The sequence below is a fragment of the Pristiophorus japonicus genome, chromosome 5 (genome assembly GCF_044704955.1).
Source record: "Pristiophorus japonicus isolate sPriJap1 chromosome 5, sPriJap1.hap1, whole genome shotgun sequence".
Classification (NCBI taxonomy): Eukaryota; Metazoa; Chordata; class Chondrichthyes; family Pristiophoridae; genus Pristiophorus; species Pristiophorus japonicus.
Window position 1 is genome coordinate 48249068 of NC_091981.1, and position 21846 is coordinate 48270913.

At 46.0% G+C, this 21846-nt stretch overlaps 1 protein-coding gene across 7 annotated transcripts in view; it reads right to left on the reverse strand.

Moving 5' to 3' along the window:
- eepd1 (endonuclease/exonuclease/phosphatase family domain containing 1) overlaps nt 1-19686 on the reverse strand; it is a 154459-nt gene extending 134773 nt beyond the window's left edge. For 4 of the 7 annotated variants that reach the window (XM_070880611.1, XM_070880610.1, XM_070880602.1 and 1 more), the window contains exon 1: nt 19476-19686. The gene's annotated coding sequence lies outside the window, so the exon portion shown is untranslated. Of the gene's footprint in view, nt 1-19060; nt 19368-19475 lie in introns of those variants that run through there. The other 3 variants (XM_070880607.1, XM_070880604.1, XM_070880605.1) reach the window with 2 other exon arrangements.
- Between the last annotated feature and the right edge of the window lie 2160 nt (nt 19687-21846).

Genomic DNA, 21846 nt, shown 5'->3' on the forward strand with positions numbered 1-21846 from the left:
AAGGGCCTCTCATGACTGTCCCAAGTCAACCCTTCTTAACCAGGCATTGAGGTTTGAACCCCAAAAAAGGAGCTAGTCAGTGAAATTCAAGTTATAAATGTTTGTGCTCAAAATCAGTTCACTTAGTCAATATTCAGTTTGGCCAGCTAAGGCAGAAGTCAAAAAGTCAGTCAGCAACCAAGGTCAGACAAATTCCAGTCAGGCAGAGTCAGCTCAAGCCAGAAAGGCAAGCATAAAGAGCTCAAGAGTTTAAGTTGTAAGGTTAATAGAGGTTTTGTATTCCACCCAGAGGTAAGATTTGTAAAGTGTGTTGCCATGGCATTTAATCTCAGGCCTCTAACATGGTGTGAGGCGGAGTTAGGACTGCAGTATCAAGAATGTTCTTGCCGGTGAGCTGAGTCAGGAAGAGAAGATAATGAACCAGGGAGATAGCTACTGAGGGGGATGCACCCCAAGCCTTCAGAAGTTACCCAATAGGACTACAAAGCCAATCTACTGAAAGGCCAGGTGATAATTAGTTAGCCATATGGCAACTTCAAACTGGACCATGTTGATCGTATAGTTACAATGTTTGACTCCACCTTCGATAAATCTGGCAAGAAGATGTAGCTCAACTCATTTGGGTTGTATTGTAGTTCTATGTTAATTGGCTAGGGTGTAACAATTAAATTACAATAGACTGAAAAGAAAGACTTGCATTTATATCGCGCCTTTCACGACCACCAAAGTGCTTTGCAGCCAAAGTACATTTGAAGTGTAGTCATTGTCGTAATGTGGGAACAGTGTGTGCAAGACTGGGTGTGTAAGGTTGTTCAGAGGGATCTGAATTGGCATCTTATAAATATTAGACATGCAAGAAATCAGATCTGGTCTGTACACGAGGAACGAGAAAGTATAAAGATTGGCCCAATACCTCTTGATGCATTCACACTGAATACTGGAATTTCTAAGTATATATTGTAAGCATGGGACATGTTCCACCATCTACATTTGCTACCTTACAAATTGATATTACATTATTACATAAATACTTCATAATTTCTTTATCTACAAAGTATATTTTCAGTATTTCAGACCAATTATTTTATTTTCTCCCTCACTCTACCCAACCTTTGAAAAGATATGAAAATAAAAGAAGGATGATTTTTGTTCTGGATTGCCTACAGCCTGGTTTCTGCTCCTGATCGGCTGAACCACAAAGGCCAGAACACACAGCATGGCTGGACTACCTGTACTACATGTAAGCAACTCCTATATTAACGCTTGATGCTTTAAAAAATGGATTCTGTGATTGGGGCCTGGCTGCTTCTCAGGCTCTCGATGAAAACCACGTCATGCCTGGATTAGTTTCTTTTCCATTCAGATGTAGAAATCTACCAACTTGCACTTGGCATTTAGAATTTTTAAAAAAAATCTAAAATCCATTCAGCACATCCTTCGTATCATATGTTGCTTTCACCTGGGAGTGGGGGGGTCTCTTCGAGTTCCTAATCCAGACGCCTGGTGAAGATTAGGAGAGAATGAAGACTAAAGACCCAGAAAGGATCCCTGGATGGGATGGCATCAAGATTGTCCTTTCATTGATACAGAAAGGAAGGTGTGTGGGTGGTTGGCTCTGATTGAATTAGACACTAAGGGCCCAAGTTTCAGGCCACGCCTAGAACGGCGCAGCCCCGACCTGGACGCCCGTTTTTCGCGCCACAAAGTGCGCCTAAAAAAAACTTCCAAATTCTCCGGCTCCCTGCTGGTCCTCTGGCCCTCGGCATGGCGCAGTACGAGCAGTTGGGGCGGATCTAGGTCCCTGCGCTGAAAACAGTGCCGGGACCTCTGCACATGCGCGCTACAGTGGGCGCGCATGTGCAGTAGCTCCAGGCGCCCAAAACTGTGTGGGAGGGGCGCGAAGCACGCAGCCCCTAGCCCTGGCCGAATGGCCTCACTGGGGCTGCGTGCAAAAGGCTGCCTCCCACGCCCAGCTCCTGCTTCCTCCCGACACCGACCCGACTCCCGCTTCCCCTCTCCCGGACTGGACCCAACCCGCGCTTCCCCCCCCCGCCGACCCGACTCCCGGCACCCCCCCACCCGGACCGGACCCGACCCAACCTGTCCTCCCTCCCCCTGCCCCCGACACGAACCGACCCACGCTCCCTCCTCCCCCCCCCCACCCGAACCAACCCAACCTCCATCCTCTCCCGACCCGTGCTCCCGACCGCCCGCCACCCCCCGGACCGGACCGGACCAGACCCGCGCTCCCGACCCCGGACCCGACCCGACGCCACCAACCTGTAAATCTGGTGCTGGGGACGGGCCCTGCCCGAAGTCTTGGGCCCGGCCCGTTCAGCCTCCCCCGCCCCCAACCCCAACCCCCTTCTCCCCCCCTTTCCCCTTCTCCCCTTCCCCTCTCCCCACTTTCCCTCTCCTTCCCCTCTCCCCCCCTCTCTCCCCTTCTCCCCATCCCTCCCCCTTCTGCCTCCCTCCCCTCCCCTCTCTCCCTCTACCCACCTCCTCCCCCTCCCCTCGCTGTCAGAAACACAAACACTGACAGACTGAGAGAGACACACACAGACAGACAGACAGAGAGATAGAGACACTGATAGAGACACACTGGGGGGGTGGTGGGGGCATCCCAGCACGCTGTTGGAGGGCTCCCGGTGCTGCAGTCGGTAAGTAGAAAATGTTTTATTTATTAATTTTTTTTGATTGATTTATTGATGTTTTTATCATTTATTATTGATGATGGCTCTTTATTTGTAAAACTGAAGTGTTTAATGTTTGTAAACTTCCCTTTAAACGCCCCCCCATTCCCTATGCCTGATTTGTAACCTACGCCTGATTTTCTAAAGTGTAGACAAGGTTTTTTCCAGCGTACAAAAATCTTCACTTACTCCATTCTAAGTTAGTTTGGAATAAGTTTTCACTGCCGAAACTTTGAAAACAGGCGTAAGTGGCCGGACACGCCCCCTTTCGAAAATAAAATTCTGTTCCAAAGTGAAACTGACTAGAACTGGAGCAAACTAAATGCCGAGAATTTGAATTTCTAAGATACTCCGTTCTACACCAGTTGCTCCAAAAAATCAGGAGCAACTGAGGCCGAAACTTGGGCCCTAAATGTAGCAATAATGGTGTCTTGTAATGGGTTTTCTAACTCCAACACTTCTCCCATGGAATTTCATTCAGAATACACAATCAATCAAAATATTGACCATAAACAAAATGATAATGACTCACAGCTGACTGGAAACTTGACAGATTGCTTTTTTGACATTTAACAGTGCTTGAAAAACACTGTTCAACTACCTCACCATGCCACAAGGAATACAAGTGACATATCCCATTAGATCAAAGCGTCAGATAACGTGTCTCAACAGCCAACACCCTTGCCCTGCCCCAAAAATAAAACACACCATCTTGAGCTGTCAGGGCTCTAAAATATATTTCTTTAACTTATTAGAATTGACACATTTGCCACACATAATATCATTGTTAATTGGCTCAAATGTCACTATGAAATTTCAACAACAATTTGCATTTATATAGCACCTGTATTGTAGTAAAACATCCCAAAGCACTTCAAAGGAGCGTAATCATACAAAAATTGATACCGAGCTAAAGAAAGATACATTAGGACAGGTGACCAAAAGCTTGATCAAAAAGGTAGGTTTTGGAGGATTTTAAAGGAGAGAGAGATTTAGGGAAGGACTTTCAGAGCTTTGGGCAGAGGCATATTCTGAAGACACCATTGAAAACAAATCTCCTTGTTCCCTTTTGTCCACCATTTTTCTTCACTTACCAATTTAAAATATCTAACATTAAAAATGTCAATCACACAACAATTAAACTCGCCTCTTCTCGCACCACCTTTAAAAACCTTCCAAAATCCACCTGTTCAAGCACGCTTTCGATCCATCCTTTTCAGTCCCTTCTCTGTAAAGGCTCTATATAAATGCGAATAGTTGTATAGCTCAGTGCTACACCACATTGTACATCTACCTTCTGAATTATTTGGGGAACCCCAAATTCGTGATAGTGGATAGTTCTTTAAAGTAAACCACAAGTGAACTTCCCCCTGAAAGCTATATTATGTGGTCAATTTCTGTCATCAAACCAATGAATTTAATTGGTGAAAATACTTCACATAAATGCATCATTGAAACTCAGCACTAGACCCAGCATGCGATATCATAGACTTGTTTACAATATAAAAGTGTTGCAATGCAGATCCTGTAAGCAATCAATTACGCTTTTTGACGACGCGAGCAGCCCAGACATGTAAATTTGGCTCCATGAATGGACTGTGCACATACGTACTATAGTCACATACTATAGTCAGCTAATGCTTCTTTAAGGCTGGTCGCAAGAGGCAACCAGGATTCCCAAGGTAGAAAATAGTTCTGTCCCCCAGTCTCATCCTGTGGACGCAAGACATAACTACGATGTGAATCCCAGTTAAAGTCTTGCACTTATATAGAACCTTTCATTCTTTCATGACCTCAGAATGTCCCAAAGTGCTTTACAGTCCATTAATTACTTTTTGAAATGTAGTCACTGTTGTAATGTAGGAAATGTGGTAGCTTATTGGCGCACAGCAAGTTCCCACAAACAGCACTAAAATAATGACCAAATACTCTGTTTCAATGATGTTGGTTGCAAGATAAATATTGGCCAGGACACATTCCAGTAATAATGTGCACATTCCAAGTTACTAATAGTCTGTCCATTGGCCAAAGTCACTACAATTGATACACAACTCACTCCTTCAAATATGATGAGAGATGCATGCCAAAATTAACATTAGCATCCATCATTGTATTTGCATATCAAATTTTAAATTGAGAGGCTGACCCCGCGCACTCACATAATAAATCAAAAAATCTCACTACCGATAGCAAAATATCAAGGATACTGCCTGCATCACAGAAGATGGCCAGAAACTTGAACTAACTCAAGCACGCATGACAAAACAAATCTAAAGATACTTCCTACCAAGGCATCAGTGTTCGATATCTACATAGAATGCTGTATATCATTTTCCTTGGCCCAATTATTCCTACACCCATCAAGAAGCCCAAAAAAGTCTGATCTCATTTTCATCAGTAACCTACATTTTTACTTCCTCCAAAATCAACAAGTTGGGATCCCTGAATTGTATTGTAACATTTATGCATGATACACTCCCATTTTTTCCACCAGGACTGCACGGATATCTGGATTTAAATACAAATTGCCCTAGAACCAAAGACCTGACTTAATGAACTAATTACATAGAAATTAGAAGATGGAAACAGGCCACTCAGCACAACCAGTCTGTGCTGGTGTTCTTCCTTCACACAAGCTGTAGCCCTAATCGCATGTACCCATCCTCGTTCCCATCTCCCTTTGTCACCCTCTCCTTCAACCACCTACCTACTGTTTAATGTTGCATGGTCTCTGCTTCAATCACTAACACCAGTACTGCATTCAACAGCCTCACCACACGATGTAAAAAGAGTTTACCCTGCTCCATGCTTCCCCTCCAACCACAAACTTGTGCCCAAGTACCTTCATAATTCATTTAATATGGATGCATTGAAGAAGAATACTGGTCCGATATGTCCATTTATTTCCAGTGCTCCTTCACATCTTCACAACATGCAATTCTATTATTTCTAAAACTAAAGCTTAAATAAAATACACAAGAGAAAGTCTACACAAGAGAAAGTGGCCATTTTTGTGACCTATTATGACAAGGTACACAATTAATAAACTAGCTGAGTACTTTGTATGGGGAACACATTTACTCAAATGTTGTATCTGCCAAAATATTTTTCTTTTAAAACAAGCTAACTTATGTTGATGTAACAATGGGTTCAAAAAGCTTCATCAAAGAAAAAATACTTTCATTCGAGTGTCAGCTTCAGATTAGATGGCAAACTCCAAAAATCAGACGGTCACAGTACTTCCTGTCCAGAAGTTAACATCTCAAGACTGTATCACAGGGTAGAAAACACTAACTGTAAAAGTTGACTAAAAGCTTAAATTTCTGTAAAGGATTTTAAGCTGCACTAATACATTCCTAAAATATTTCAAACCATTGGTACTCCAGTTTGGTATTAGAGTACTAGAGCTACAGATTGAGATGAATATAGGTTGAATTGGCTGCCACATGATCTGAGCCCTGAAACATAAAATCTATCAGCACAGAATGAGGTCATTCAGTCCATCATGCCTGTGCCCTGCCAGCATGGAGCAGCAGCTGCTATATCTCCTTGTCTGCCTGTTCAGTAGCAGAAATGTCATAGCCAGGCAGACCAAAAATGAACTATGAATTTGGCAGACAAAAATTACATTTTGAAGAAACAAATATATGGGAAATCCTGCCAAATAAAACCTACTTTATTCTAACTTAAGTGAACATGAATCAGAATCTCAAGTCCTCACCAGCATCTGCAAGGCACAGCAGTTTTCTGGAACACAAAGGCCGAATTTCAGATGCCATCGCTACCAGTCTTTTATCAGGACAGGTTTTTTAAAAAAAAACTGAACTTTGTACAAGCATACAAAACGCATCATGAGGTTATCATAGTAAACATAGGCCTAGTCATAACTCAGATCTCACAATGGGTCATTCACCATTAGTCTCACCATGACAATTGAAAAATAGCTCAAGAAAACCTTAGCAGATTACTATATGCGTGAAGATACAGGAATCCAGTGCTGTCTCTTTCTTAACTATGCGTGCCTCACAGTCCTATAAAATGGAGACACATACTGTGCAAGATTTCTTCATAGACCATTACATTTCAAAATATTTGATCAGTGTGTCAGAATGTTGCATCTTTAAGATGTAAAAAGCAATTCAAAGCAGACAAATCCTACTGGCAACTTTGAACACAGAACACTTGTTAATACTTCTCAGGTGCTTTCAAACATCGGGGTAGAAATTCAGGCCCGCCATAAACTTGGCGTACCTACCGCTTTTAAAGTGTTTTTTCCACTGCACTGGATGAGGTGGCCTCTTTCGCGAAATTTAGCTCTTGGTCTTTTTTTTTCAGGCGGACTAGTAGTCGGTCATAATGGAGGCGAAGATCGACAACGAGAGGGGCGGAAGTGGAGGCGGGGTGGAGTCTTCGCCGCGGTCATTCATCAGCGGAGCGGTGATACCGTCATGACGCGTGTGCATTACCACGGCTCTCCTCTTCACTTAAAGGGGAGAGCCTTTGCCATTTTAAAATTTCAGTCCACTGGGCCACCAGGGAGGATTTTGGCCGGGCCAGTGGCCAGGCACCCAAGAGAGGGTGGGTGCCAGGCTGCCTAGTGGCAGCCCGGCCGTACCCGGGGCATAATTGTCAGCCTGACCTGGTCGTCGGTCAACAAAAAAAACATGGCGGCTGCGGCAGCACACCTTCCCTTTGAATAACCGCCACGCTGCCATGTCACACACACTTCCAACAAGGTGCAGTGACAGAAAAAGCTGCCGGCGGCACCACGCGGTGGATCAAAAAATTTTCATGGTGAATTTGGCTGGAGGTGCGAGAGATCAGCAGTGCGCGCTTTGGACGGGTCGGTAGCAGTGAGCGGGAGTGGGGACCGCCGGAAAACCGCCAAGATTAATTTCGCTGACAGCGGCCATTCGACCCCGCTGTGTGGCCGCCACTTTCTGACAGTAAGAGGCCTTTTAGGGAGGCTGAATTTCGGCCCCATCAGCCAAGTGGTTTCAGCCTCACTCTAACCGATTTCCTGGCCCCGACTGTGGAACCCCTAACACCTGGTGGTATCAGGCCTGCACTGTGGACCTGTGTACACATGGTACCTTGCCCTTCAGGTCCCAAAAGGGCACACTTGGCGACCGATTTACACACAGCAAGATCCCACCAACAAACAACAAGATGAACGATCAGTTAATCTGTCTTGGCGGTGTTGATTAAAGGGCTCATTCTGGCCAGGAAACCAGCAGATATTCCTACTCCTCTGGGAAAAAAAAGTGTTATGGGATCTTTCACCTTCACTTGAAAAGGCAGATGGTTTAATGTCTCGTGCAAAGGACAGTCACTCAAATGATGTAGCACCCCCCCGCCCCCCCCAAACACTGCACTGAAGTGTCAGCCTAGATTATACCCTCAAGTCCTGGAGTGGGACTCAAACCCACAACCTTCTGACAATGAGGCAAGACTCACTGAGGCAAACTGACACAGCAATAGCCTTTCTGTTGCCTGCCTGTGTCAGCCTCCCTCCTCCCTTTCCCATCCCACACAGTCAGACACTCAAACTGGTGATTGTCACTTCTGAATAAGCATGCGGAATTGTTTGCATTATCGTCAGTGGTCCAAATTCCACCTTGCAACATAACCGGAGATTGAACTTAGGACCTTCCTGGTGTGTATGGTTCAGCTAGTCATTGTATGGCTTCTGCAATGTATGACTTGGTGACTTAGAGTGGGCAGATGTACAAGCACAATGCAAGACCCAAAATTATCAGATCATATAAAATCTATACATCATTCCTGCTCATCCATTACTCTACATATTAAATGACGAGCCAATCTGATGATGGTATTTCCTCTATTTTACAACCTGAGGTTAGAGATCAACTTTACAAAAATTATTAGTATGCGATTTACAAATGCTGGTTTTACATTGCAAACACTGTTCTTGGTTTGCAAACATTAAAATAATCTCATGAACTGCATTATTGATTAACCTTTTTACTGGTTAGATTCAGCATATCTCAATAGACTTAAGACTGAAATATCACACAGATTTTCCTGCAATGGCGAGGTTGGTGATTTACACCACAAGTTTAGCCATCTAGGAACTGCTGGACGAAAAAAGTCCAGCGAGTTCAGCTTCTACCATCCTAGTAATCTGATGATACAACGATAATAGTTTTGAGCAATATTTTAAGAAAAAAATGTTTTATTAGCACAGCATGGTGCTGCCAGGTCACTCATGCCATTATTTTTAAGCCGACGTTAGAAATGGCAAGATTCCAGCAAAAGCGCAATTGCCATTTGTCATGTATCTTACATTATTATATATAACTGTATCCTAACATGCTATACATAACTGTAATAAGATATGACCTGTAACCACCAGCATACCTTACCACCAGGGGTGCACTTGCAAGAGACAGGTACATAAGCACAGGTCCCAGGCAAGTGCAGCATTCCAGAGCTGTGAAATAAAGGTGCAGGTCCATAGTGACCTTGACGCAACTACATGCCTCGTGTGAGTCTGTACTGAGGGGACAGGACTTTACAGTGGCGACGAGTTACAGGATTTCAGAATCCACAGAATGGCGAACAATGGATCAGATGAAAAGTACAATGCGGGAGACAATTGGGAGGACTTTATAGAAAGGCTCCAGCAAAGCTTTGTAACCAAAGATTGGCTAGGCTACGATAAGGCAGACAAGAGAAGAGCCCATCTCTTGACCAGCTGTGGCTCGAAAACATACGCTTTAATGAAGGATCTGTTAGCACCCGAGAAACCAGCAAGCAAGTCGTTTGAAGAATTGAGCACACTGGTAAGAGACCACCAGCGAGCAACCTACACATGGACAGACACAGGTTCTACAACTACAGACGCTGTGTGGGCCAGAGCATACCCGACTTCGTGGCGGAACTTCGGAGGTTGGCTAGTTTATGTGAGTTCTCCGATGACCTGAGGAGAGAAATGCTGAGAGACTTATTCATTGAAGGAATAGGCCACGCAGACATATTTCGAAAGCTCATAGAGACCAAGAACCTGACCTTAGAGGCAGCAGCACTGGTTGCACAGACATTCTTGGTAGGGGAAGAAGAAACGAGGTTGATTTACAATGCAGGTACGACAACGAACGAAATATCGGAAGAAGTTCACAGCACTAAACACAGACAAAACCAGGAGAACAGGCTCTCGACAGCAGGCAGAAGCCATCAAAGGCCACAGGAACGGCCGTTCACACCTCATCAACCCACAATGCGAGCAATCAACTACAAACTGAGAGAAGCTCAAGAGAGATCAGCCAGACGCAGCTCATTCTTTGGGAACACTTTAAACAATAGAACAGATCTGTGCTGGAGGTGTGGGGGTGGGCACTCGTCAAGGGGATGTCGATTTCAGCAGGCTGTTTGCAGAAATTGTGAATATACAGGGCATTTGGCCCGCATGTGCAAAAAAACAGCAGCTCGGCTGGTATACAAATCGGATGGGTCGGAAAGTGGACCAGAAGATGGTGGGGACAGTACCCGGGACATCGATGTACAACGGGTCAACACGATCAATGGCCGCTGCTCCTACAACAGGACGCCTCCTATAATGATGAGGGTCCTACTCAACGGGATATCTGTCAACATGGAGTTGGATACGGGAGCGAGTCAATCTCTCATGGGCGTTCAACAATTTGAACAACTGTGGCCGCATAAAAGAGACAGACCAAAACTCACAAGGGTCAACACCACACTAAGGACCTATACCAAAGAAATCATACCAATCCTCGGCAGCGCCATGCTCTCTGTCACACACAAAGGGACAGTGAACCGACTTCCCCTGTGGATTGTCCCCAGAGACCCCCCAGCACTGCTGGGGAGAAGCTGGCTGGCAAAACTAAACTGGAAATGGGATGATGTCCATGCCATGTCATTAGAGGAACAGACCTCCTGCTCAACAATTATAAAAGCGATTTGAACATCTCTTTCAGCCAGGTGTGGGCACTTTCAAAGGGGCCAAAGTCAAAATCTACATCACACATGATGCTAGACCGGACCATCACAAGGCCAGAGCTGTACCCTATGTGGTGAGGGAAAAGATTGAACACGAACTAGACAGGCTTCTGGAGGAAGGCATTATATCACCTGTGGAATTTAGCGACTGAGCAAGTCCCATAGTCCCAGTCATGAAGCCTGATGGATCCGTAAGAATCTGTGGGGACTACAAATCTACCATAAACCAAGTCTCCCTACAGGACCAGTACCCGCTGCCCAGAGCGGAGGACTTATTTGCCACATTGGCTGGAGGTAAACTTTTCTCAAAATTAGACCTCACATCTGCGTATATGACGCAAGAATTGACCGAGGAATCCAAGCTACTCACCACCATCAACACACATCGAGGCCTTTTCATGTACAATCGATGCCCATTCGGCATCGGGTCAGCAGCTGCCATATTCCAGCGCAACATGGAGAGTCTGCTCAAGTCCATCCCGGGGACAGTTGTATTTCAAGACGACAAACTTATCATGGGCAGGGACACCGACTCCCATCTCCGTAATTTGGAGGAAGTACTAAAGCGGTTGGATCGGGTAGGCCTACGAGTCAAGAAATCCAAGTGCCTATTTCTCGCACCAGAGGTTGAATTTTTGGGCAGAAGGATTGTCAGCTGATGGAATCCGCCCAACAGAGTCCAAAACAGAAGCAATTCGCCTGGCACCCAGGCCCCGGAATGTCTCAGAACTGCGCACCTTTCTCGGGCTACTCAATTACTTTGGGAACTGTATGCAGAACTTAAGCACGCTGCTGGAGCCTCTCCACGTGCTACTCAGGAAGGGGTGCGATTGGTTTTGGGGGGACGCCCAGGAACACGCCTTCAATAAGGCACGCAACCTTCTGTGTTCCAACAGTGTTTTGACTTTCTTTGACCCAGGTAAAAAGCTAGTTCTCACATGCGATTCGTCAGCGCATGGGGTCGGGTGCGTTTTGCAACATGTCAATACTGCGGGCAAATTACAACCCATAGCTTATGCCTCCAGGTCACTTTCGCGGGCGGAGCGCGGGTATGGAATGGTAGAGAAGGAGGCGCTCGCGTGCGTGTACGGTGTCAAAAAGATGCACCAATACCTTTTTGGGGCCAAGCTCGCGTTAGAAACCGACCACAAGCCCCTCACGTCCCTCCTATCCGAGAGCAAGGCAATAAACGCCAACGCCTCGGCTCGAATTCAACGGTGGGCATTCATGCTGGTGTCCTACGACTACACAATAAGGCACAGACAACTGTGCCGACGCGCTCAGCAGGCTACCCCTGGTGACCACGGAAGGGTCTGACGAACAGGACTGTGAGATATTCATGGCAATCAATGCCTTTGAGTCCACAGGTTCGCCCATGACGGCTCGCCAAATCAGAGCCTGGACGGCCAGCAACCCCACGTTATCCTTAGTAAAAAGATGTGTCCTAACCGGTGACTGGGCAGAGGCTCGTGATGCTTGCCCCGAGGAATTAAAACCCTTTCACAGGCGCATGCATGAGCTATCACTACAAGCAGACTGCCTGATGTGGGGCAGCCGAGTAGTCATGCCTCTGTGAGGCAGAGAGACATTTGTCCGGGAGCTCCACCGCGAGCACCCGGGGATCGTTCTCATTAAGGCCTTAGCCAGATCCCACGTCTGGTGGCCTGGTATTGACGCGGACTTGGAGCTCTGCGTCCGAAGGTGCACCATTTGTGCCCAACTCAGCAATGCCCCTAGGGAGGCTCCACTGAGCCCCTGGCCTACCAAACCGTGGTCACGGTTGCACGTAGACTATGCGGGCCCATTCATGGGCAAAATGTTCCTCGTAGTTGTAGATGCATTTTCAAAGCGGATCGAATGCACCATTTTAAACTCGAGCACAACCTCCACCACTGTGGAGAGCCTCGCAACCATGTTTCCAACGCACGGAATCCCTGACATAATAGTCAGTGACAATGGTCCGTGCTTCACCAGCGCAGAATTCCAAGACTTTATAATTGAACACGGCATAAATCACGTCAAGACGGCACCGTTCAAGCCGGCCTCCAACGGCCAGGTGGAGAGAGCAGCGCAAATCATTAAACAAGGCATGCTTAAAATCCAAGGTCCCACGCTGCAGGGTCGCCTGTCGCGACTGCTGCTGGCATACAGATCTCGTCCGCACTCACTGACTGGAATCCCCCCCCGCGCAACTGTTGATGAAAAGGACTTTAAAAACAAGGCTCTCATTAATCCTCCCAGACATGCACGAAATTGTTGAGGCAAAGCACCGTAAGCTGACCGAGTACCATGACAGAAATTCGAGGGGGAGATGGAATGAGATAGGGGACAAAGTGTTTGTACTAAACTATGGCAGGGGTCCCAAATGGCTTGCAGGGACAGTAACGGGCAAGGAAGGAAACAGGCTACTGGTAGTACAAATGGACAATGGCAAAACCTGCCGGAGGCATGTAGACCAAGTCAAAAGCAGATTTACCAACAACACTGCGGAACCAGAGGCAGACTACAATGTGGAACTCGCACCACACCTGGTGGACAGAGGGAACAACCTGAGGAAAGGGCAATCCCAACAGACAGCCCAGGCGAGTCAACAACTATCATACCAATCGAAACAGACAGCCTAGGCGAGATACCAGCAACCATACCCAAAGAAAAACAGACACCAAGGCAAACAACTGAACCACAACTCAGACGCTCCATGCGAGAGCGTAGACCACCTGAGAGACTGAACCTATAAAGACAATAAGACCTTGGGGGAGGGTGATGTCATGTATCTTACATTATTATATATAACTATCCTAACATGCTATACATGACTGTAATAAGATATGACCTGTAACCACCAACATACCTTACCACCAGGGGTGCACTTGCAAAAGACAGGTATATAAGGACAGGTCTCAAGCAAGTGCAGCATTCCAGAGCTATGAAATAAAGGTGCAGGTCCAGAGTGATCTTGATTTCACTACATGCCTCGTGTGAGTCTGTATTGAGGGGACAGGACTTTACACCATTGTTTTTTTTAGGGGGGTGGGGAGACGCTATGTAAATGACCATCCAACTGTTATTGACATAGGATAATGGATTGGCGCAAAAGTCGCAGGAAAATATGGAGTGCCACAAGTGATGATGCAAGTCACCTGCTCCATAATTTCTTCTTTAAGCTGTTCCAGGGTCTCAATGTCATAGATTGGCCATTATAATGACGTAAGTCTCCAGGAAAATATGGGCCGTCATGTCATAAAGCACACTTATTTCAGATAATTGAAAAACTATTTTCTGCAAACACTGCAGTCCAAAAAAGAAATCAGAGAAATGCGCAGGAACATTGGCCCAGAATTTGCTGTAGCAGGGCATCTCGCATCGTGCCGGGAGTTGGATTTTTTTCCTCACGAATTATTTTTGCGCTGTAAACTGCTGGAAGTGCGTATTGACAACGGCGAGGCCAGGGCAACGGGGCATCTAAGACCTTGGTGAACGATGGGACCAACAGTCTATCTCCTGAACCAATGAAATATAAGATTAGAGAAAGAAACAGAGCAAACGATGGAGAAGGAAATAGGGTGAATTACAGTCAAATTAGATACAGAAAGAGAAATACAGTGATGGAAAGAAAGACTGAATTGAGAGAATGAAAAAAAGAAAGGAAGAATTTTTTTTTAAACATTTAGGGGCCGAAAATTGTGCCTTTTTTAAGGCCCGGCATTAAGACCTTTGACTGGGCACAGGCGGATGGTGTGACCCATTTGCAATTCCCCCCGAGCCGGCAGAAACGGGTTTCCGCCACGCCCCGTGTTTCCACCCGCCCAGCGCTTCGATCCCTTACCAACCGGCGGTGACCCCTTTTCCACACCGCGAGGGAAATTGACCAGCGGGAGCACAGCCGCCGCCAGTCGGTGCCCCCAACAGCTTCACCCCTTTCCTCCGACTCCTACCGGGCAGTCAGAATTCGAATAAATCGGGTCTATAAACTGCTAGGAACAATTTACTATCTGCAGGAGTGAGACGCCATATTTTCAATTGTTCCCTCTCTGGGCTTCCAAGGTTGATTGGCATTGCAGGACCATAAATCATCGTGTCAATCGCAGGTAAGGCCATCTCAGACCACTTCCTCGTATCGCTCTCCACCCACATTGCCCTTCCAGCCCCCCCAACCCTTCTGAATCCGTCCCTGGTAAAAACTCTCTCCCGACTCTCTTACAACTGTACTTATGAACTCCCAACTATCCAGCCTTTGACCCTCCATTCACCATGACATTTCTGCAGCTACCGATCTGCTCAATCACATCCTCACCACCACCTTTGATGCCCTAGTCCCTGTTAAAACAATTACTCTCTCTCTCACCCTGGCTGTTCCCCCTGGTACAGCCCTGATCTTCGCTCCCTTAAGTCCAAGGGACGCAGATTTGAACAGATATGGCAGACAACTGGTTTAGCCATTCACCGCCAGGTCTGGCTGGATCACATAAAGCACTATCAGGTCCTGCTCTCGTCTGCCAAAATCACTTACTATTGCAGAATCATTCTGGAATGTAAAGATAAACCCCGTCTTCTATTCTCCACTGCTAACCGTCTTTTTAAACCCTTCTCCCCAGTCTGCACCCTCACCTCCGACAATAAGTGTGAGGAGCTCATGGAATTCTTTGTCTCTAAGATTGAGACCATCCGTTCGGCCGCCTCTGCCTCTTCCCTTCCTTCCCCAAGTTCACTGGGCCAAACTTCCTCCAAGGATGCCCCCTACCCTAGCCCTGATCTCACATCTTTCTCCAGTTCCTCTCCAATCTCCCCTCATGACCTTTCCGAGCTCATCCTGGCATGAGACCCACTTCCTACTTCCTACTCCCTTGACTCTATTCCCACCAAACTGTTGACCACCCAACTTCCTTTTCTGGCTCCCATGTTAGCTGACATTGTTAACAGTTCTCTCTATTCAGGTACTGTCCCCCTCTCCCTCAAATCTGCCATCATCACCCCTCTCCTCAAATAAACAACCCTCGACCCCACCGTCCTTGCAAACTACCGCCCCATCTCCAACCTCCCTTTCCTCTCCAAAATCCTTGAACGTGTTGTCGCCTCCCAAATCCATGCCCATCATTCCCGCAATTCCATGTTTGAATCCCTCCAATCCAGTTTCCGCGCCTGCCACAATACCGAAACAGCTCTCATCAAAATCACAATTGACATTCTTTGTGACTATGACAAAGGCAGACTATCCCTCCTCGTCTTTGTTGATTTGTCTACAGCCTTTGACATGGTTGACCACTCTATCCTTCTCCAACGTCTCTCCACCGTCGTCCAGCTAGGTGGGATTGCACTTGCCTGGTTCCATTCTTACTTATCTAATCATAGCCAGAGAATCATCTTCAACGGCTTCTCTTCCCTTCCCCACACCATTACCTCTGGTGTCCGAAGCCATTGTTTTCTGTCCCTGCCACAAACTCCGTTTCCAAGACACTGACTCCATCCCTCTCTCCAACTTCTGTCTGAGGCTGAACCAGACTGTTTGCAACCTTGGTGTCATATTTGACCCTGGAATGAGCTTTCAACCACATATCTGCAGCATAACTTAGATCGCCTATTTCCATCTCCGTAACATCACCCGTCTCCGCCCTTGCCTCAGTTCATTCGCTGCTGAAGTCCTCATCCATGCCTTTGTTACCTCTAGACTTGACTATTCCACGCACACCTGGTTGGCCTCCCACATTCTACCCTATGTAAACTAAAGGTGATCCAAAACTCAGCTGCCCATGTCCTAACTCGCACCAAGTTCCGTTCACCCTTCACTCCTGTGCTCGCTGACCTGCATTGGATTCCGGTTAAGCAACACCTCAATTTCAAAATTCTCATTCTTATTTTCAAATCCCTCCATGGACTCGCCCCTCCTTATCTCTGTAATCTCCTCCAGCCCAGAGATGCCTGCGCTCCTCCAATTCTGCCCTCTTAAGCATCCCTGATTATAATCGCTCAACCAGTGATGGCTGTGCCTTCTGTTGCCTAGGCTCCAAGCTCTGGAACTCCCTACGTAAACCTCTCGGCCTCTCTACCTCTCTTTCCTCCTTCAAGACGCTCATTAACACCTACCCATCTGCGCTAATTTCTACTTGTGCGGCTCGGTGTCAAATTTTTAATCTTATAATTCTCCTGTGAAGTGCCTTGGGGCGTTTCACTATGTTAAAGATGCTATGTTGTAATGGGGTCTTTATACCATGACATAGCAGTCTTAACTTTTTGCAGAGAGTTTAATTCGTATTTACGATACAAATCCAGCAATTTCTTGTCACTCATAAAAAGGAGTTTGACGGCGAGCTCCCATTTGAGATGCTAACAGCAGAATGTCGCAATTCACTCAGCAATTTGTGGCGATTCACAACTCATCTCTTCCTCATCACTAATTATGGACGCCATAAACTCACCGTTATTTTTACAGCAAATTATGGACCAAATCATTCACCACATTATGATGGCTGCCAGTACAGTGATACACATGATTCACACACGATGATCCTCTATGCACTGAACTGCTAATCTCTCCTGTGCTGCCAGGGAATGGTGGTCAGCATATGATCAGTGAATGACAAGCCTTTAATAGCTTGCTTATCTGTCCTTTGAGCTGGGAGTGGTAGGTGGACACCCAAAAAAGAGAGAGGCGTGAATAACTTTTTTTTTTATAAAAGTCTTCCACACCCACTCGGTAGCTCATTCGGTCGGCAACACCCTCCCCACCACCCCCCTCCACACACACACACAAACCTCTCCACCACCCGTGTTGACTATGCGCTATCAAGACTGCTTGTCCGACATCCAATCCTGGATGAGATACAAAAATTGTTTTTATTACAAATTCCTCCAGTTAAACATTGGGGAGACTGAGCTATCGTCTTTGGCCTCAGTCACAAAATGCCGCACTATCGCCACTGATTCCATTCTCCACCCCGGCCAATATGTCAGGTTGAATCATGTTGCTCGTCATCTAGTTGTCCTATTCAACCGCCCGTCCCTCTCCATTTTTTTCTTTGTCTCAGCATCCATTATTGTCCGATTAAGTCTCGGGATATTTTTCTACGTTAAAGGCATATATAAATACAAGTTTAGTTTTTGTTACTCAGCTAGCTGGGGGTAACTGGGGTGGGGGTTTGGGGGGAGCGACTCAATTCAGGATATGAAATCAACCAGAGTTCCAGCTTCTGATCACCAACAGGACAGGACATGATCAGGCTCAGCTGTAACATCCCATGCAGTCAAATACTCAAACTCAGATGAGATGAATTACGATGTATATCAGCTTACATGAAAAACAGCCTCTTGGGCAAGGTGCCAGTGGCTATAGAGCTATAAAGGTGACTCAACTACTTCAAATTCTCAACAGTGAGCCTTGCTCAATGAGAGCATTGATCAGAAATAGGAATACAAAATTGTAGCCCAATTCTCCAACCTGTGTTGCCATCAAACAAGGCTCCCCCCCCCCCCCAGGATGGAAAGGGTTAATGAAGCACTTTCGTATCCCAGCGAGTATTTCCGTCATCTTCAGGAACACAAGAAAACTGGGACAAAATTAGCAAAAATAAGGGAGGGGAGGAAGAACCTGCCTTTTCGTTGGTACTTGAAAAAAAAAAGACTTGCATTTATAACACACCCTTCATGACATCTCAATGCTTTACAGCCAATGAAGTATTATGCAGTGTAGTCACTGTAGTAATATAGGAAACGCAGCAGCCACTTTTCACATTTTTACACAGATAATCTGTTTTATTGATGCTGGTTGAGGGATAACTATTGCCCAAGAGAACTCAAAATAATGCCATGGAATCTTTTACATCCAACTGAGAGGCCAGACGGGGTCTCGATTTAATGTCTTATCCAAAAGATGGCACCTCCGACAGTGTCACACTCCCTCGGTACCGGAGTGTAAGCCTTGATTATGCAGCAACTCCCCAAGACTTCTTCGACAGCACCTCCCAAACTCGCAACCTCTACCGCCTAGAAGGACAAGGGCAGCAGGTGCATGGGAACACCATCACCTCCAAGTTCCCCTCCAAGTCACACACCATCCTGATGTGGAAATATATCGCCGTTTTTTTTTCATCGTCGCTGGGTCAAAATCCTGGAACTCCCTCCCTAACAGCACTGTCTGAGTACCTTCACCACCACCTGCTCATGGGAAATTAGGGAGAGGCAGTAAATGCTGGCCTTGCCAGCGATGCCCACATCACATGAACGAATAAGAGAAAAGTCCTGGAGACTCCAGGACAAACCTAGAGGGTTGGCAGCCTCTACAGGTTTGGTTCAGGAGTATAGAGGAAAAATAAGAGAGACTCCAGATCTTAAGTTTTCACACTAAAACAGTAGACTGTTCCCCGTATTATAAGTACAAAAAATAATTCCACCTGACTACTTACAGAGGAGCGGTTTCTCGGTCCATGTTTACACCGCAGATAACAATTAATAGGGCGACATTCGTGGACATCAATTAATTCAGATTCAGATTTATTTCGTCAGTCTCTCGAAGTAACCATCGTTCAAACCAGGTAAAGAAGGACCGGTCACCGACGTGTAGTGCGCGTTGAAACCGGTCAAATAACACACTTCACTCGAACAACAAGGAGCATGAACCCACCCCCTGAAATTTTGCACTCTTTCTACCTCAGCTTCTTAGTTTTTTTTCCCCCCTCACAATTAACATCGGAAGGAACCGTCCAGTTAAGCAATTTCCCAAAAGCAAAAAAATAGAAATTATGCAATTGCTTTCCGTAAATGTTGCAGCCCAGACGGCACGATATTAAATTAAAAGACTGCACTCACCACCAGTATTGAGGCAAAGGCGCCAACATCAGGCAATCGCGGTTCAGGAAGATGTCCAGCCAACGCTATGTGCCGTCTGCGGGGTGCAGTCCCCCTCACCTGCCGCGGGTTGATGTGCCAGCCCCAGGTGTTCTCCTTACCTGCGCGGCTCGAGCCTTCCCCTCGCTGATTGATAACTGCTCCCCGCGCAGACAGCGCGCTGCCCGCAAACACGCGCCAATCAGCAGCAGCACAACAGCAGCCGCCCACCAGCCCTTCCAGTGCAGTCTCTGTCGCCCTCTGCCCGCCAAAAACATCCCGAGCCACAAATCCTGAACTGGAAGAGTCTAAAAAACACTTCCAGAACATTTTATTTGATTCCGGGAACGCTGCTAACATGTTGGACTGGATAAGCAGCTGAAATTTAGTGAAGGAATTATAGGTACAACTAGGAGTGAGAAATAAAACCAGAAAATGCTGGAAATCTCAGCGGGTCAGGCAGCGTCTGTGGAGAGAGAAACAGAATTACCGGTTTCAGGTCGATGACCCTTCGTCAGAACTAGGAATGGGGATCTGCTGAGTGTTTGAGGAGCTAGGGTCCAAATTAAAACGCAGAAGCTCACGGGTAATAATCTCTGGCTTGTTAACCTGAGCCACACACAAATTGGCATAGGGACAGCAAATTGGAAGATTAAATGGGTAGCTGAAAGAGTGATGTGGGTGACAGGGGGTTTGATTCATGGGGCACTGGCACCAGTACAGGGGAAAGAGGGAGCTATTCTGTTGGGATGGTCTCCACTTGAACTGAGCAGGGACCAGTGTCCTGGCGAATCAAATAACTAGGATGTTAGATAGGGCTTTCAACGAATGAAAGTGGGAGGATTCAGGAAAGGGCCAATTCAAAAGCAGTAAAAGAAAAGTCAATGCTGTAGGGCAGAGTAGCGATTTGGGTAGAAATAAGCAGAGTGGATCAGAAAGAGACAGAGAGCTTAACAAAGGTAATAGGGCATTAGTGACTAAAGTGACATCAGGAAAAAATAGAAACAAGTTAAAGCTAAAGGCACAATGTCTAAATGCACAAAGCATTCATAACAAAATAGCTGAATTAATAGTACAGATAGAAATAAATGGATTTGATCTAATAGCCATTATGGAAACGTAGTTGCAGAGTCACCAAGGTTGGAAACTAAATATTTCAAGATACTTGACTTTCAGAAGAGATAGGCAAAATTGAAAAGGAGTGGCGGGGGAGGGGAGGGTGGATATCACCCTGATAATAAAAGATGAGATAAAGACAGTGGAGAGAAAAGATCTTTACTCGGAAATCAGTTAGGGTGGTGGTAAGAAACAACTATTTTAAATATAACTTTAAATCAATTGCCCCCTTTTGTAAGGGTCAACAGCTCTACAATTATTTTAAGTAAATCTATATATCCACTAGAACCAACAAATTAACAATTAAACTTTGGACATTAATGAATCAAATTAAAATTTGGTTGCAGGGGTTGATGATAAGAACATAAGAAATAGGAGCAGGAGTACGCCACCCAGCCCCTCGAGCCTGCTCTGCCATTCAATAAGCTCATGGCTGATCTGACCATGGACTCAGCTCCACTTCCCTACCGCTCCCCACAACCTTTCATTCCCCTATCGCTAAAAAATCTGTCTATCTCCGCCTTAAATATATTCAATGACCCAGCCTCCACAGCTCTCTGGGGCAGAAAATCCCATAGATTTACAACCCTCTGAGAGAAGAAATTCCTCATCATCTCAGTTTTAAATGGGTAGCCCCTTATTCTGAGACTATGTCCCCTAGTTTTAGTTTGTCCTATGAGTGGAAATATCCTCTCTGCATCCACCTTGTCGAGCCCCCTCATTATCTTATATGTTTCAATAAGATCACCTCTCATTCTGCTGAATTCCAATTAGTATAGGCCCAATCTACTCAACCTATCTTCATAAGTCAACCCCCTCATCTCCGGAATCAACCTAGTGAACCTTCTCTGAACAGTAACCAATGCAAATATATCCTTCCTTAAATACGGAGACCAAAACTGTATGCAGTACTCCAGGTGTGGTCTCACCAATACCCTGTACAGTTTTAGCAGGACTTACCTGCTTTTATACCCCTTACAATAAAGGCCAAACATTCCATTTGCCTTCCTGATTACTTGTTGTACCTGCATGCTCACTTTTCATGCACAAGGACTCCCAGGTCCCTCTGTACTGCAGCACTTTGCAATTTTTCTCCATTTAAATTATAATTTGTTTTCTATTCTTTCTGATGGGAGGTAACAAGGGGCAGAAAATACTGCTGGGAGTAGTTTATAGACCCGCTAGCAGTAGTTGTCGTGTCAGGCTGAGTATAAATCAGGAAATTAGAGTTGCATCT